The sequence below is a fragment of the Condylostylus longicornis genome, unplaced genomic scaffold, assembly GCF_029603195.1.
Source record: "Condylostylus longicornis isolate FDR11 unplaced genomic scaffold, ASM2960319v2 ptg000100l, whole genome shotgun sequence".
NCBI lineage: Eukaryota > Metazoa > Arthropoda > Insecta > Diptera > Dolichopodidae > Condylostylus > Condylostylus longicornis.
In genome coordinates this window covers 726,031-745,991 of record NW_026578068.1, presented here as the reverse complement: position 1 = coordinate 745,991, position 19,961 = coordinate 726,031, and the positions used below count along the sequence as shown (strand labels likewise).

The 19,961-nt window shown below is 22.8% G+C and overlaps 1 protein-coding gene across 8 annotated transcripts in view; it reads right to left on the bottom strand.

The window, feature by feature from the left end:
* LOC129614031 (transcription factor E2f1) overlaps window positions 1–19,961 on the bottom strand; it is a 99,069-nt gene that overhangs the window by 51,538 nt on the left and 27,570 nt on the right. Inside the window, exons 1-2 of one of the 8 annotated variants that reach the window (XM_055528406.1) lie at window positions 3,758–3,810; window positions 2,195–2,400 (exon numbers count right to left, since the gene is read on the bottom strand). The exons of 6 other annotated variants lie outside the window; for them this stretch is intronic. The gene's annotated coding sequence lies outside the window, so the exon portion shown is untranslated. Of the gene's footprint in view, window positions 1–2,194; window positions 2,401–3,757; window positions 3,811–4,881; window positions 5,042–19,961 lie in introns of those variants that run through there. One more of the 8 variants, XM_055528404.1, reaches the window with a different exon arrangement.

Below are 19,961 nucleotides of genomic sequence, written 5' to 3'. Positions count from 1 at the left end.
TATATATATGTAATATATATATCTAATATGTATAAACATATAATTGTATTATTTATATGATATCGTCGACACAGGTTGCACTTACACATATATGTTATAAGTATTGCAAAAACAAAAAACAAATTAAAATAAAAGTCAAGTCACGAACAATATTACGCTATATCTCAGCGAATAGAGTAAATTGCAATGCAAACAAACTTTCAAATATATCGTAACATACCTATTTACATAGGTAATATATAACATTATATCAAGATTCATATATAGAAAATATTCGAATTAAAGTTGTAGCTGACAAGGACAAAGTGCCTTTGACCATAAATACTTAGATGAATAAAATAAAAAAAGAGAAAATATAATGAATGAATTTTTTATACCGGTGTTAGGTCAACCATTACAAATTTTAACTTTATATAATGCCACAATTTGAGGGTCAATAGATTGTTAATGTAAAATTTAATGTAACACAAAATTTCAAAAATATCGAATAACTTATTTGACGTAATAATTTTGTAATGGCATTTAAATTGCATTACAATTTTCGGATTTTTTTTAAATTGTAATTGAAAATTTCGGATTTTTATTAAATTGTTTTCATCTGGTGTTTTGACAAATCGACTTACAATTACTAAATTAGACTATATCGATTGAATTGCATTTTAAAAAAATTTGTCTTTAATAGTTCCATTTATTGATCAATTAAGCGCTTAGGTGATATTCAACTTCAATAATTCAAAAATAAATTTAAAATCAAAGTTTTTTTTATAATTGTTTTGTTTTTTGTGAAATTGATATTCATTAAATAATTCTACTGGAAGTGGTAGAGTAAAATTTTACCTTTAAAGCAATATACATAGTATACTATTCTTTACTAAGTATATTTTATCAAAATGTGAAAGACATTAATTTTTGGCTTTATATAGGCTAGTTTACAAAATCAAATATATTTCATGTAAAATGAGTGAAATTAAGAGTTCAATTTTAAAATAAATCTAAATTTTGATTTAATTTAAAACTGAACTCTTAATTTAAAAAAGAATAGACATACATTAAATTACAAAGAATAAAAAAATGTTTACCCCTATAAATATGCAATTTTTTTATTTTACTAAATTTAGGTATTTAAGCTTTTTAATTTGTTTTGAAAATAGTTATATAAAAAATTTACAACTATTTTGTTTAGAATTCATGTGAACAATTTTTGAACAATTCATGTGCAAAAATTTAATATAAAAGCTTAAAAAATGAATGTTTGACGGATGTTATTTTTCTTATAAAAAAATAAAATCCTAATACAATTGATTTCCATTGATTGAATAAAATTTTAATCAATTTCGAAGAACAATCGTATAAAAGACGCTCCAAATCGTTTAAGAGTATACATTTAATTTAAAAAAATTCGTTTCATTATATTATATGATCTAAAAACAAATAGAAAATATTTTAGAATTTCTCGTTCTCAAAAAATTTTTAAAAAGATTTTTTTTTTAATTGCCCTTTTTCATTCGGCTTTCGGTCATTAAATTTACCTTAAATATTAATTAGGTTTAAATGTATGTATACACTTTTTTAAGTATAATAAATATATTTATATAAATGTGCTGCTATATTTATATCCAATTCCAAAATCTTTTTTTAAAAACTTGAAATCATTAAAACCAAAATGTAGGGAGAGTAAATAGTCGTTTAGAAAAACTTTCTGATATCTTCTGCACAATTACATATATTTTATATAAAAAAAAACTCAGAAAATTAAATCGTTAACTGTAACAAAATTCTAATTTTCCATTTATAATGCCGTTTTATAAAATTTGCCTTTAATATTTTTGGTTTAATTATTTTGGTAATTTTTATAATTCACTAAAATTGTAACTTTGTTTGAATTTATTTCCATTGACTTTTAAGCCTAAAATGAAGAGAAAATAATTGTATTTGCACATTCAGAAAATGAGGAATTTTTTCGAATTCTAAAAATATGCAACATTCAATAATGTACAAAATTTTCTCAAAAATTCAACAGTAACGTCGGAGATAGATTTGAATTTACATTAATGCAAAACTCAAAAGTCTTCCATGTTTCAAATCTATTAAAAATTTTAGTGTTTGAAAATTTTATAATCTTAATTTTGATATCTTATAATTTTAATGCATAATTTCTCAAATTACCAATACATTTATTTTCGTTTACACCTACCAAATATTGTAAACATATTTTCATTCATATCTAAGTATACATGTATGTGTATAGATGTACATATGACCTTGGACAGTTTTATGAATCCTGAAAATATTCTCCCATATTATTCGTTCTCTTTCTCTCTTTTCTATTTTTAATATGCTTTTCCTTTTTATTATTTTATTCTTTTTCTTTATCCTTTTAGCAACATGAATTTTTATATTCTGCAAATAAATTATCCTTTCTATATAAATATAAACTAATATACACACAAAAACTTATTTATAAAATTTGTAAACATTTATTTTATAAATGTATTTACATTAATATAATATAATACACAACAGTGTTTAAATGTCAAATGATGCAATGTGGCAACATTGCCTCCATTTTGAATTTTTCATTTTTACTATTCACGTATACACAAATTGTACTACAATCTTTACGTATTTGTTTGTGTATTTTTAATTCGAAATGAAAGTGAAATTTTCATGAACACATGCACACAAACACACAACAAGATATACAATCATTAGATGAGAGAGAAAAAAAGAAAAACTCAAAAGAAAATCGAAAATGAAAATGTGAAAAACAAAAAAAAAATAAAAAATTAAACGAACGAATAAAAAAAAATTGTTTTTATATTTTTATAAATGTTGTTGTTGTTGTTTGTGAGAGCGTTTGGAAAAAAAACTACGTCAAATATGAGTACATTTCTGTTTACAAATCGTCTGGGATTGCAATTTGTTGTTGTCTTAGCGTTTATTAAAATTTTCTTTTTTTTTCTCTCTCTTTTGTTATTTTTTATTTGTCATTTTATTTTTATTTTAATTCTTTTTTTTCTTCCTATAATCTGTTTCTGAAGTAAGGAAACAAAAATAAAAAAAAAAATTGCAAGAAAAAAATTTTTGACATTTTTATAACATTGTGCTACATTCTGATAATTTAGACATTAATATTATATTAGTAGTAGTATAGATGAAATTTAACATAGAAAAAGAAAAAACAAACTAGTAGGAATTAAAAGAATTTTCCTATCGAACGCCAATAAATTAAATACTAATGTGTGGATTTCTCTTCTAATTTTTTATATTTTAAAAGATATACTTTCCGATAGTTAATAATAAAAAAGTTTAATCTATGTATGTATTTGTATCTATTTAAAAATTCAAAATCGTTCGTAATATTAAGCATAAAAGGTGATTATTTTCTTTATTTTTCATTGGATAGATGGTCTAACATTTTAAAAACTGTACCTTTTTATCCTTTTGACTATAATTTTCGTGGTAATTTAAATATACTAGCCAAATTTTGACAAAAATTCGATTAAATATTAAATTATTGTGAATTCGATATTGTTATAAAATTAATAAATAACTTCCTTATTTAAATTTTTTCTTAAATTCACAAAATTTACTAAAATTTTGGAATCAATTAATGGTTTAAAAAAAAACATAGTGAACATAAATTCGATTCATAAAATTGTAAATTTATTTGAAACTATAAAAATAATTTAAAATTTTTTTTTAATCAGAGCAAATATGTATAACACTTCAACTATTATCAATTATTAACACTTACGAATAACTTTTCAACTTATACTCTTAAGGGAGTGCCATTTTATGTTGCACTATTTAATTTTTCTTTTTCATTTTCCCTCACGAAATGTGCACATTTTAATAATACAGTTAATTTTTATTAGAATTTTTTTTTCAATCTCTTCAAATATACTTACTAATATATTTGTATATTATAAATTTTAAAATAAATAAAATTTTGATAAGAGTATATAAATCTTTTATTTACTTACAATGTGTACTAATTACCACATTCCATTTAGATAGTCGCGTAATCTAAATGGTTTTATTTATTTTTCGTAATAAATATTAAATTTAAAATAATTATCTGAAATGTTTTTTATATTATGGTTTTTTTTTTTTTTTTTTTGAAAAACAAACAATTTTTTTTCTAATTCGATTGAGTTTTTCGTGAATCATTAACTTCAAATGGTTTTTGATGGACTAGAATTAAAACTATAATTAAGCAAACAAAAAAAAATTGCATTATTTTGACTATGAAATATTTGTAAATTTTTTTTTGTTTATAAATTCATTCAATTAGGGCATCTACAATATTGTATATGAATTTAGCAAAATTATATTAATCTAGCATTAAATTATTATCACACTATATTTTTAAAAATTTAAATAAAAATTATTTTATAAAAGTTTATGCTTTATTTATGACAAATAAAGCAAAACGTTCTAACTTAATTAAAAAATTTCATTCAAAATTTTTATAGGAAATAATTATACAATTTAATTGAATAATTTACAATTTTGATTAAAATTTTGAAAAATCGCGAGTAGACTAAGAAAGAAATTAACAATTCTTTATCATTTCACAGTTTTATGAGTAATCTGTTCTATATTATAAATTTTTCTTTTAATTATGGAGTATGGATAGAATAAATTAAAATGTTATTAGAGGAGTTTTCCTCATATGACATTTTAATTTATTCTATCCAAATATAATGTCTTGGTTTTTAGCTGATTATCAAGTAAAATTTAATATTATTAAAGAACTGTAAAGTCATGTATTACTATCCTGAGATTAAAACAAAATTCAAAACAAGTTTCAAAACTGCTTTCTTGTATATAAGAACAAAAAAAAAAATAAAATAATCAATATGATTTCATAATCACCTGTTTTTCTCTATTTATATACCAAATGAAAATTATTCAACACTTTATAATGATTAAAGTGAAAAGCAAACAAAAAATAAAAATTTCAATTCACAATGGTATTTTATGATAAAAAATTTCATCATATCTAATCACTTTTCATTTGAAAACTTTAACCCACCTGAAAATAGAAAAAAAAAAAACAAAAAATATAATATTATATTAAGTGTAATTAAAATATTTTAGAAGAAAAAAAAATGAGTAATAAGTTTAATTTGGCTAAGTTCAAGGTCAGTTCACAATTTTTTTTTTCTTCAATATAATTAAATTAAATAATATTATGATTAAAACATGCAAAATATTAAGAGCGAGCTTTTTTTGTAATTTAGAAGTAAATAAAATTAGAATCTTAATGTTATTATGAATCTACCTACATAAATGAAAATTTAATGTAGATTATTATACTTTAAATAAAGCTTAATATCGTAATGAAGAAATTTGATATTAAAATATCAAGTTATTGAGTAAATAATTTTCTATATTAAAAATTCAAAACCAGAAAAAATTGGTTTTTTAGGTAATTTTGCAATTTTTTATCAATATCATTGAAGTATTTTCCTGTAAAATTTTAATTAAATACCTAAATATTTTATGCAAACAAATTTGAAAATGTAAAATGTAAAATTTGCATAAAAATACCAGAGAAAAAATTCAAGAATGTTATCATTTTTTACACTTTAGCATATACATACATAAATTCTTTTATTTTATTGTACCCTGACTGATCCTGAATTATTTATACCTGAATGATAAGAAATGAAAAATTTTCTGATAATTTTACGTAACAGTAAATTATTTTTTATTGAAAAATTTACACCTTTAATTTATACATTTTAATGTAAACAATAATAAATTATTGTAATTACTTTTTTTTTATTTTTATATTGTTACGCGTTGTTCGTTGTACACCATTAAATATGTTGCACACAATTTTATCAACAATTTTTCTTATACTTGTTTTCATTTTGTTAATTTAACGCTATACACGAAATTAGAGTAATAAAAAATTATTCTATTTTTCTCTTTTTCTCATCATGGCTGTTATATATACGTATATACATATGTATATACAAAGACTCTTCTTTTGACAATTGCTACTTTATATCTGCTTGTTTTAATTTTAAGTATGAAATTCAATAATTTGCGACAACACCTACTATTTGTTTTAGTCACTTACTTTTTCGATATAGAAAATGAAAAGATAAAAAAAAAACGCAAATATAAATGAGCGCTTTAAGCGAAAATAATTGAAATTTTTACCTGTTCATTTACCGTTTTATTACCTTAAAGATTAGCTACGAGGAAATTTACCTTTTCGTAAGTGAAAAAAAATTAAAAAGTTGCTATTTAAATTTTTAAAGAATTTTGTATTTTTAATTAAGTGTAAAGCAAAGTAAATTTTGAGGAACACATTACGTATGTATATGCGTTTATATAAAACTATAATTTCTATACTTGTGTTCATGCAAATAAAAATAAGAAAGCATTCTAAAGTGCCAAAAGTTATGAACAATTAATTGTTTTACATTTTTATAACCAGTTATTCTCAAAACATAGCTTTTAAAGTTTTATTTTTTTGAAGAGCCTGTACTTTAGAATTTAATATTTGATTTTCTAAAAATGGATCATAGACACAAAATGCATATAGTGTAAGTTTGCATGAAAGTACAAATTCAAATTGAATAAATATTAATGTTACTCAGATTAACGGTGATGCTAATTATAACTGCTCAGGATTTTGATTTATATATCTGATTATTAAATTGCATAAATCTTAAATAAGGTGTGTTTGAAATTTAATAGATTTTTTTTAGAATTTTTCAATACGAGTTCTTCAATTTTAAAATCCTGTCCTTGATAAAGTAAATGCATAATAACCTACAAAATAAAGGAAAGCAGCGTGTCAATGTTTATGAGGATGATAACATCAGAATTAAAAGATAATCACTAAAATATCTATAAAAATTTTTTACGAAACTCATTAAATTTTTAACAGAATAGATATGACATATTTAAATTTCAGGCTTTAAGTAAATTTCTAATCTCGGATAAAATATAAACGTACTTCAACTATAATATACAAAAGAAAAGGTTATCCGTTTTAAGCTCATATTGAAAATATTTAATTTAGTTACACTAAAACTTTAACTTATATTATAAAAATTTTTAATTATGAACATTTTTTTTTTTTTAAAATATAATAGAGAAAAAATGCGTTCTTTCACAAAAAATTTAAGGATAAACATTCACTCGCTTAACACATGAATACAAATATGTATCTAATATAAACATGGGGACGTGTTGTACCTAAATTTATATAGAAACATTAACGCTACATTGTACATTATAAAAAATAAAAACTTTTACATATGTATGTACATAGGTAGGCATTATATTTCTCTTTAAATGAAATTTTATCCGACCTGAAAAATTAATTGACGTTTAAAAATATTTAATCAGAATAACGAGTTTTCATTTCAGCATCAACCAATGCAATGAAAATAGATTGAAAAGATGTGAGTTATTAAATTACGTAAAAATTTAAGTTAAAAAATAAAACAAACAGGAAAACAAAGAGGATAGAGAGATAGAGAGAGAAATATGGAAATATAACACCTACAATCTAAGAAAATCTCATACACAAATACTAAGGTACGTATACAATGTAATGTACATACGAAATTTTATATTTATATGAATATATGTCTATATATACATAGTTGGCAAATAATTTTAGTTCTAAATGAAAAAAACGAAAAAAAAACATACATATATACATACATATGTTGATACATAATTTAATTACTTATAGAAAATATTTTTGCATTTTCTTGGCCAGTAACTTTCAGGAAAACTGAATTTAATGTTTGCTAACAAAATGATTTTCAAACCGTAAAACATTTCTAGCTTCTTTTTATGTAGAAAGATAATTAACGAAAATTTTAGCTAACTACAATTTAAAAATTTTTAAAAGTTTATTGTTATACGTTGTACATTTTTTTTGGAAATATTTAAATAATTTGATATTTGAATTATAAATAATTTGCTTTATGGCAGAGCTAGTCGTTGTGCTAGATTGTCCAATCCATTTTCCTTAAAATTAAAATATTTCGCGAATCGCAATAAAATACATAAGAAAAGTGTATACAAAAAAAGTTAAATTTATGTTGCAGTGAAAGATTATAAATTCAAAACTAGTATGGAATTGTTCGAGCAGTTTTTATCATAAGTCATTTAACTTCGACCATACCTTACCATACCATACATTCATACACAGGTTAAAGATATACTTGGACAGAAATTCGTTACAGCATTGCACTTATATTCTTTCATATTTTTTGTCAGTGATTTTACAAAATTTTTGAAACACGCACAGAACGTTAATAATTTTTTAATATATAATAACATAAAAATGTTAAGCGAACTGGGGTAAATCTGTCGAGAGCCAAAAACAACAATTCTTCAAAGAGTTGCATGTTGGTCCCGGATTTCTGTTTGACCACTTCTGGTATACAGTACTATCACCATATGGTTCTTTAATATTTTCTAGAAAATATAATTTACGTTAAAATAATTTTTGAATTTTTAACACTATGTAACAGTTCATAAATTTGGTTAATTTTTATGATTTTTTTTTTTTGTAAAATTTCAAAAATCTTACACTCACGATTACACGCAACATATTATGTTAACCCTTTTTTGACGTAGTTTTAATAGAGTTCATGAAAGAAGTTATTGTTAGATTAAAATACACTGGGCAAAAAATTCAAACATGAAATTTAAAATTTGAAAAACACTGTTAAGTTAAGGGTTACCACATATTATAGACAAAATAATATCCTTCAGTTTTTTTTTTTTTAAATTATATTGGAAATTGAAGAGGTTTTAAATAAAATAAAAAAATATTATCTTTTCCATTTTTAATTGGATTTTCATTCATAACTTGAAATTTTATTTGTTTACACATCGTCATAGCTAAAGAAAAATTAAAATGCAAATTCTTATAAAACGTTTAAGATGGAAAACATGTGCAATAAGTCAGCAATAATATATTTAGCTGAATAAAAAAAAAAATTAAAAATAGATTCTGATTTTTTAATATTTTTTTTAATTATCGTTTGCTTATTAAATTGAAATCAAATTATTTATTCATTGCATTAGCGTGCTATTTAGTAATTTTATCAGTACGATATACCGTGTAGATATCGCACTAGTATAATGATATAGTGATAACACAAAATTTTCTCACTTATTTACTTGAGAATGAGCTAGTTAGAGTTATTCAATAATAATGTTTGATTCATTTGAAATTTAAGGTGTTTTAACGAAAACTGCACTGTGTTGAAAGACTATTGTTCTCTATTTGATAGAATTTGATTAATATAAAATATAATTATATTATATTAAAGTACATAAAAATATAAAAATATACAATATAATAAAGTATTTTTTTAATGTCGTTTTTCATACAGTTTGTTTTCAGTTCAAAATTTTTATACAATTTTACATACCTATGTTTATTAAAAGTATTTATTTTATTTTACTGTACACAACTAATAATTTCGATATTCGTTCATATATAAACAAAGATTTCACATAAAAGTAGAATATTTTACCTGAATATACATACTTAACTAAATTAAATCTAATATCTGTATAAAATAATTAAAAAAGGTCAAAACGAAAGAAAAAATTTTTAAATTTTCAAGATACTTTGTAATTATTATATGCGTTTTCCAGGGAATACATATTTTTATTTCTTTACAAAAAATCCTTAAAATATTTACTATTTTTAAGGAGAAAGCTATAAAATAAGAACAAAGAAAACGAAAAATTCACAATATATGTATACATATATACTTTTTTGGCGCCTGTCAAGGATATTTAGGACGTCTTTTTTTTTGCCTTTGATAATTTATTTTTATATTTTTCTCTCATTTTGATAATAATTTTGGTAAAAATTACAACAAAAACATTTAGATGATTAGCGATTGTACACAAAACACTACAAAATGAATCCGGATCTTTTGGTTTATGTGGGTAGCACCAATATATAAGGATATATACCGAGAAAATATTCTTTTATATAAGATAATCAAGTGTTTCCTCAATTTACATAAAAATTTGAAGAAAAAATTTTCCAAATATATTTATGCGAGAAGTTACTCTTCTATCCTCTCCGGAGAAATGATTTCGAGAGAAATATTGTAATAAAAAATATATACTGTTCTATATTATTGTTTTCCTATTGTTTTACAACTCTTTTGAGAATGTATTAAGAAAAAATTTATATTTTTATTGTTAAGAGAAGATGATAAATTTTTAATATGGCGTTCTTGTGGTTTTTTGTTATGTGGTTTTCAAAAAGGAATACTTTTAAAATTGTTTTCAAGGATTCCTCGTTCATTAAATATTAGAAAAATATTATTTTTAAATTTTCCTAAAAAAAAAAAAAATAATATTTTAAATTTATTTCCCTTCTGATTTAAAAAATTCTGGGTTTAATTAATTTGACCAGTTCTTCGGGTGTTAAAGAAAAATGTAATAAATTTGATTAACACTTTGTGAAAATTTTAACACATAAAATAAGAAAAAAAATTTTTTTTTTAATTGACTATAAAACGGTGTTTCACTTCCCTTATAACAGCAAAGGTATAGGGGAATACTGAAAGTTATTTCTGAAAAGTGTTATTTTATTTCAGTATAAAAAATTTTTTATTGAAACAATAAACTTAGATATCATATTGATCATTAAAATATTTATTAGCCTTATATTTTCTATAATAGAAATTGAGTTTGTAATAATTTTTAATTAATTTTCTCTATATTTATGGCATTATAATTAAAAATTAATGTTATTTAATACACAAATTTATTACACAAAATGATTTGAAGAGCACAACTCGATTTATTAATCGCTTTTAAATTTTTGCATTTGAGTAAGAAACTGAAAACGAAAGAGACAATGGAATATTTACAATGACCAAAATAGGTGTACGTATGTATAATCTCCGAGATCGTAGATTTTGAAAAAAATTTTTTTTTTATTAATTTGAAAGAATTAGGACAATCTTGAAATTTGTGAATTTTCGAATAGCCAGTACATTTTTTTTAATCAATGTTTCAGACTGTATAATATAGTGTTCGCTTTCGTCCTTCCATCTGTATATCCTAATGATAACTAGATTTATTGGAATAAATTTACCAAATTCTCATAATTCCAATTAAGTCCAAAATGGAATTGGTCATAATAATTTCAAAAGCTATTTTGAACAAAGAAATTTGTTCAAAATAGCTTTTGAAAAGAATTTTGAAAATTTTGCACAAAGAAAGTTTGTTATTAACATCGTCATAAATTTAGTGAAAATTTTTCGAACCATAGCCATACATGTAACGTCAATAACAATTTAGTTTTATGTTAAATTGCATTTGTTAAATTTAATTGATTGGAACCACATATATTCTTGCTTTAATCTATGTTTCTCAAAATTTTGTTTTTTTTATTTTCCAAAGACAAACAAATAAAAAATTGAACTTTACTCAAAAAAAAAAAAAAAGAAAATATTAATAAAAAAGCTTTTGATAACAAAAATATTATAAACTTTTGAAAATAATATTTGAGTATTAAAACAATTAAAACAAACAAGATTATTTGAATGAAATTTGTTTTCTAGTTTTAGAATATCCCATTAAAAACAGCTGTTCTAATCTTATCATACAGTCAATGATATTTTCGTATACCCCACTAAATCAATATCACAAAATTTCTTTATCCTTGTCTATAATTCTCAGATAATGACTTTCTCATTCTTTCTCACGGTATACGTTCCATTTTATCAATTTAGATTTGAATTAATCTTGAATAAAATAGAATTAAATAGAAATCGCGAATCAAAAAATTAAAAAAAAAAACAAGAGAACAAAAATTGTATTTCCTGATTTTAGCATAGTGTTTTTTTTTTATTTCATTATTTCATTTCATTTTTGCTCATTTGTTCACTTTGTTTCGTTTCCTATCTATAAATATAATTTGTAGCGTATGATTATCTTGCATCCGCTGATGTTGTTGTCACCAGTCACCACCACCGCCACCACTACCGCGCATTCATATTTCTTATTGTATTTTTTTTTTTTTTTAATCGCATTAATACTTTATTTTTACTCCCGTTTTTTTTCTTGTTTTTTTTTTTTATTATTATTTAATTTGCTGAACGAAAATCACATCAAGAAAATAAGACAAGAGATAACAAAAATATGTGATTACTTTTTTTTGCTGCTGTTTTGTTGATGAATTGCCAAGAAAATGTTGCAAAATTAAAAAAAGAAAAAAAATAACAAACCAAAGAAAAAAAACGTGAAAAATTTTTCATATTTAAAAAATTTTACCGATTGCAAGTTTTTTGAAATTTTAAACGTTTTATTAAACTAACAAAAACTTTAAAATAAAAAGACAGACATAAAACTATGTAAAAACTGAGAAAATTTGAGTTGTACTCTGTTACCTGAACTAACACTAATATTTCATTAAATTTTTCTGAAACAAATTAGCAAATAATTAGCCATACAAACAATGTCTAGAAAATATTATAAATTTACTATTTTATTCGTAACGCTAAAAAATATTAATCTAATTTAACAGATTCTGATATATACGATTCTGAATTTAAATTACTATTACTATTATGTCATTCTCATAGGTTCACAGCCGATTTAGCCATAATTTTTTAAGTTTACAGATTTTATTAAGGCCTTTGAAAATGGACATAGAAATGGGTTTTGTGATATATCTCTTGTGTCATAAAAGATATTCTAAAGGTTAATAGCCTAGATTAAAACTTAAGCAGCTGGGCAAAATTCTGTAAAAAAGGAGATTAGAAAAAATTCATGAGAAATTGTCGGCGCAAAAAAAGTAAAAAAATAAAAGATGAGTAAAATTGTAATTTTCCCAAAGTTCGAATGCTTGTATTTGCAAAAAGCATGCAAAACCAAATAGTCCGCTGTTATTTACTTAAAGCTCTTTCAAAAACTATTTGTTTGAAACTTCTATTTTATTTGGAACACAAAATATGAGCAAAAAACCTTAAGTATATTAAAATTTTTTTTGGATACTTTTATTTTGTTCCGGTTTAACACTATGTTCCGAACAAAAATTTTATTCATTTTCGACCCTCTATCCGGTTGTATAAGACTCCTAACTTGTCGGTGAATCATCCCGTATAAAAAAAAATTAACCTAATTAATAAAACATAAAAATAAATAAAACGATTCTTTCATGAATTAAAAATATTAGTAATTTTTCTTCATTTCTTAATTAAATTGAAACCGATGACATAAACTATAGTGCATTTTTATCCTACTATATTGCATTATAATCATATGGGACATATAAAGGTATGTTTGACACATGGAAAAGAAAAATATTAATTTTATTTTAAGTAAATAAATGTGATGTAACATTTTAATGAAATTATCACCTTTTCAATTATCTACCGCAGTATACTAATCCACTTTACAAATATTACATCATATATTACATATTTTTGTTCCTTTATTTGAAAAAAAAATTCAATAATTCCTTTGTACTTATATGTACTTATGTAGGGTTTTCTGTCAGAACATGATATCTACATTTTTGCCATTCCGAGTAAAACACCATTGAAATTTTCTTTTGTGTTATTTTTGTTTTACTAGAACATTAACTGCTGAAAATAACCACCGATGAAGATGGTTTAAAAAGTTAGCAAATAAGACATATTGTAGATTGTAGATTCCAAGCCACCGCAGCCATTTTTGACTTTATTCTATATTATATATATAGAGAATTCCTAAAACTTACATTGATCAACTTATATTTAGTCTTCATAATTGACTAAATGTCTTCATAATTTTGAAAAAATTAAAAAAAAAACATTTCTGTAAAACAATAATTTGCATAATATTTTACACGAGCTGATTCAGAAATAAATCAAGTTAACTAAAAATAAAGAAACTTCCGTTCAAATATCAAATTTGGTTTTTTTTTTTGTATGTAAGCATAACAACGATTTTTTGTGAAATCACAATAGTTTTAAATTAAAATTAAAATGTTTCAAGTATTATGAAAAGAAAAGAATGTGCTGATTCACAATATTTATAGTTACATTTAAAATAATAACAACAAAAACTATATCAAAGCATATTTAATAAGAGTATTTAAAAGTTAATTTGTTAAAATTATGAAATTTGACCCTAAAGAACACTGACCCCTATAAATATAATAGTTCTACTATTTTTATGTAACGAAAAGATATAGCTTTAATAAGAAAATAATTTTTTACTAAATCAAGTAAAATTTAATTTTGAAAATTTATAAAAATTTTATTCAATATACGGAACGTTTCAATATTATTTCAATACGGAATTCAATATTTGAGGACGGTAAATGTGTTGTAAATTAAAATTTATACGTTCATAATTAACTTTAATTTGAAAATTTTTAATCAGAGAAAATCATACTGGGACTATGCGTATAAAGTATTGCAAATTTGATTAATCATTTAACTACATCATCCTTAGCCTTTACTGAAAAAAATTTAATTTCCATAAGCTAGTAAAATTTACGATAAATTTGAACGTTTAAGTTAAAATATCCGAAATTTTAATGAAATTAATAAATAATTCCTTGAGCTAAAACAATATAATACAATGTATTTCATATTATAAAATTTATAAAATACTTAAGTATATAAAATTTGCAAAATTATGTGTGTTTCACATAAACACTGTTGTAAACAGTGATCACCTAAATCATGTGAGCATGTATTAATTATGAATTATTTTTTTTTTTTTTATTGATTGACAATGGTTACAATCCAGATGTTTTTAAATATGACCTTTGTATACACATTTTACGTACAAGCATAATAAATTTGGTATAGTTAATGCAATATTGAATTTCATTTTTGTTTATTCATCATATAAAAATTTGCTGAAATGGAAATTTTACTAATTTAAGCAAGTAATTTAATAATAATTTTTGTACATAAGTACATACATTTGTTTTAAAAAGTAGTTCAACTGGGTACATGTAAATTTTGATGAACTTTAAATTTTACTACATTCTTGATAAGAAATTAATTACTTTGTTCAATACATGCAAGAACAACATTTTTACAAGTCATTGAATTGAGTGAAAAAATGGTTTTCAAGTGAAACAAAAAAAAATTTTTTTTTTCAAAAATGTATAACAATTAGTCAATTATTTTCAGATTTTCTTGGTGATTAGGCCTACAAAACTTTATTCATATCATGTTAATAATAAATTTTGTTGCAAATCCAAATTGTGCCATCAATTAATTGAAAATATTATTAAAGCTTGTATTTCAATTTAAATTGTAATAAAATGTCTTAAAACCAAAAATTCAAATAAAATACTTTTAAAGAAAAATAAATAAAATATTTAAATAAACTTGTTAAATCATTTTGTTAAACATTTTATTCAATAACCCATCGTATTAATCATAATTATTTTGGATGAGGAAAGCAAAATTGCGTTAATAACGATGAATTTACAGTGAAACACCATTATATCTTATAAAGAAGTGTAACACAGTGAATATCTAAAATTTATGCAAAAATATTGTCAATAGAATTATAATTTATTATTAATAAGGTTTTCGTTAATTTTAACTCAAAACAAATAAAATTTTACTAAAAAGAAGTTTGAAGGCTGGATTACATTTTTATTACATGTTAAAATTTAATAAGATTTTCAGTTACATGATTTTGATGATGTAGCATGTTACTCCATTTTGTTTATATGTTCATTTCAAAAGGATTCAGTTGTATAAATGTTGCAAGTATGCGAAACGCAAATATTTGTTATATGTATAAGGAAATATACAAAATAATATTTATTCAGTACTCATATGTTTCATAAAGTCGAATGCATTTTATTATGCACATATTCATTTCCTGCGTGAAAATTATTTTCATTCTATTTTCTTCCTTTTTTTTTTTTTTTTTTAGAAATTATGAACATTTTGTTGCATTTTGTATCAGTAGTCGGTTCTTTTTGCTCTGTATGAAGTAATAACATTAATGTCACTATTATCATCATCATCATCATTGCCAGAGTCATGAAATTCTATTTTTTTATAATAAATGAAAGGAAAAGAAAAAACATCATCTCTCTCTTTCCTTATTACTAATTTCTCTTATTACTATTCAATTTTTATAATTTCATTACCAACTCATAAACAGGCAATTGCTAGACACTTGTAAAAACCAAACAAAAAAAATAAAATTGAAAGAAGCGCGCATAAAAACATTAAAAAAAAAGAAAGCGAAAAAATCATGAAAAAGTCAAACCAAATTCCAGACGGAGATTTGTTCTTCATTTTAGTTTTTATTTTTTCCTTTTTTATTGCAATTTAGACATTTTTTTTTTATTTTTCTGCCTCCGTTCCAGTGCATTTTAACTTGCATATTTTACACAATTTAATGTTTCATTCAGAATAATTTTATGCTAAAAATAAAATAATTTGCTTTTACAGCAAAATTTCAAAAAATACAGAAAAAAAAATCATGAAAATATTAAAAAAGTAAAGAAAGAAATGCCATAGCATTTGCCTTACAATTTCTTTACAAAATCAAATGAAAAGGAAAAAAAGTGAGAAATTTACAACAAAAATAAAAGAAAAAAAGTTTATAGACGTACAGGCTGAAACATAAGCATCATCCTTCTTCTACCCATGGGGCAAATACGTTAAAAACTGTATAAAGTATCTAAAATATAAATTGTTTTCTAGCACAAAATACTATGCAACCAACAAGATATTTACATACACTCGTACACTATATGTATACATTTAAATGTTATACACATAGTAAATGTGAAGTGATGTGAAAATTTGTTTTTCTCTTTTCATTAGAGTTCCACGAAATAACGAAATAAAAGGAAAAATAAACCAAAAAAAAAAAAAAGAGTGATAATAATTAACGCGACGCCGCCTGATTAAACCGTAGCTGTATGTGAAAATTCTAAATATCCTTAGACTCCATTATATTATTGTAGTAAAATGGCTCTTAAATTCTGATTCAGCCCAAAAATAAATGACTGAATTCGGTTAAAACACAAATATCTTAAGGGAAATTTTTTGTCCTAGAATTTCAATAGATTTTATGGGGTGATTTTTTAAATATTAGATAACGAAATCGAGGGAGAAAACATTGTTTCATAGTTTTCCCGGTTCCAAAATAATCATATCTCATACTATAGAGTGTACAATCATACCGGAAACTATGCAAAATGAATAGTATTGTTTTAAACACGTTTTCTGTGAATTCTCTTTGGAGGTCCGAGGGTGATTTCCACAAAATCTTCCGGGACAAAAGTTGAATACACTTGAAACTTTCAATTTTATTATAACATGGCTTAAAATGGCTGGAAAATCAATTTTTCTGCTATAACCGATTTTTCAAAGTTTTTTTTTAGAAATGAACGCGTGAGTTTTCTAAACAACTTCCCAACTTTCCTTATACAATTCTCGCTTCTAATTAAAGTCGAACAAATTTCCATTTTTTCAATATTTTGAGCCTTCAAAAGTTAACCCTTTGCACTCCGAGTGGTTTTTTACTCAAGAGGGCGGCAACTTCGTGACATTTTTGCGTTGGAACATCTGCAATATGAACTTCTGTTTTACAAAAATGTTTTACCAAAAAAAATTATGTGTTGTTATAAAATAAAATTCAAAATTCACTAAGAAATAATGCACAGGAACTTTGAATACAGAATCTGCTAGTCATTGAACGCAAACTACACTGGCTTTTCCAGATGCACTGAAAGCAACTGAAGTTAGTGCAATGAAAACATACGGCGCAATAGCGGCGCCTATCGAGTGCAGAGGGTTAACATAAAATCAAAAATAAATAGTATGTTTTTTTGTAATAATGAAAAAGAAAAATGAAAACCATATCGTAATAAAACTTTCATTTGAATAAAAATAGAATTTTTTTTACACTATATTTGTATCACAAAAAAAAAAATCCTCAAAAGGACATTTGATTTTAAAAGTTAATTTTAGTAAAGAAAATTTTGTTTTATTTTAAAAATTTTAAAATTATAGGAATAAAAAGAGGTAGAACCAAAATTCAGGAGAGTTTAATTAGCATTATGTATAAACATTTTTAAAACATTGAAATTGAATATTTTATTGAATTTTCAAAGTTCCACATGAAAATTAATAAGATTTATTCATTTTTCCAATATACGAGTATATTGTAGGAATACACTCATAAACGAAGTCTGGAAGAATTTTAAATATAAGAATTTGTTCAAATTACAATATAACTTGAAATAATGGAATTTTGAATGAAAGTTATGATTTTACGTTCTTATTTAATTGTACATGTAAACGTAAAGGATCCAAAAACTAAAATATAATTACAAGTAAAATATAAATTTTCAACAAATATCAACTCAAACAATTGCAAAATTTCGGCAAATTGCATGTTTTTAGAAATCCATAGTCAAATCCATTTCTGGAAGCATTCCAATTTTTTGATTTTCTTCGTGGATTTCTCCAATTGACTTCTTTTTTTTTTAAAGACTTTTAACTCAAAAAATTACTTCATATGTGACAAACCTAATTGCAGCAAAGAACAATTGTTACAAACCCAATTTAATAATCACTTTATTTAAAATATTCAACCATATCGAATTCAGTTAATTATTCACATTTAAAATATACTTAAATATTTTATTTTATTTTGACATAATTTTGAAAAATTCTAATTATTTTTAATTTTATTTATTTCTGTTCTTATGTAACACATATTTAAGATTACAAAAACAATAAAAAAATTTAAGCAAAAACGGAAATTATAATTTTTATTATTTATACATTATTTTTTTTTATTTTGACGTTTACGGGCATACTTAATACACGATCAAGTCAAATGCTTCATTACCGTTGTTTGTCCACTTGTTATACCGTAAATTTTCAATTTGTTACGAATACTTGCTTTCATTTCTACTAAAAAAAAAAACGTTTTTACTGTACTCTTTGACTCTCATTTTTTCTTTTTGTTTCTTTCCAATTTTTTACGATAAAAAAATGTGTTAATGAATGTTAATAGCTTGGGAATAACAAAAGTGATGATGTAACACACAATAAGATTTTTTTTTTCCAAAAAAAGAAAAGCAGTTTTTTGACCCCCCCGAAAAAAATTTTGTTTTATTTTCTTACTTTTTTTTTGCTTTTCAATTCATTCATTGAAATATCGATACACAAACATATTTAAGTAACAATAGAGAAAAGTTGTAAAAAAAAAATTCTTTGGTCAATTAAAAATTGTTGTTGAGGGATGGATGGTGAAAGAAAAGCAATATGAATTAGAATAAATGAAGAAAAAAAAACTAGCTTAAGAATCTGAAATTGTGCCAGAAATAATTTTTTTTAAATTGATTTATAATTGCTCATTTTATTCCGCTTTGGTTTTTGTCTACGCATGTGCAAACGTTCATATACGCAATATTGATATAAAAAATAAATCATCAAATCATCGAGGAAATATTATAGTGTAGGCGGGCGACAAGTAAATCAACAACTTATTTAATTTTTCGCATTTTGTTTTAATTGTAATCTACTTTTTATTATAATTTTATATAGTGATGATCGATCAAATCAATTTTCAATTAAATATTAATAATCAAGTATTTGAAAGGTTCAAGTACAAGTAATCAGAATATAAAATACATATTTTAAAATTATTTTTTGAATTTTTTGAATTATGAAAAAAGCAATGATATCATACAAATATTCAAAGCCTATAAGGAAATTTAATTATTTAACCAAATTTCTACCGGAACATTTTTCAAAAAAATAAGTTTTTTCAGTTGTTTTACACCGGTCTAATTTTGAAATTTTTACATATTACTTCACACTAATTTTCTAATAATAAATTATTTCACAGAGAAGGCATTTACTAAATATATATGTGAATGATGTAGAAATAATAAATTTAAAATTTAAATTAATATAGAAAATTTAAAGCAATTC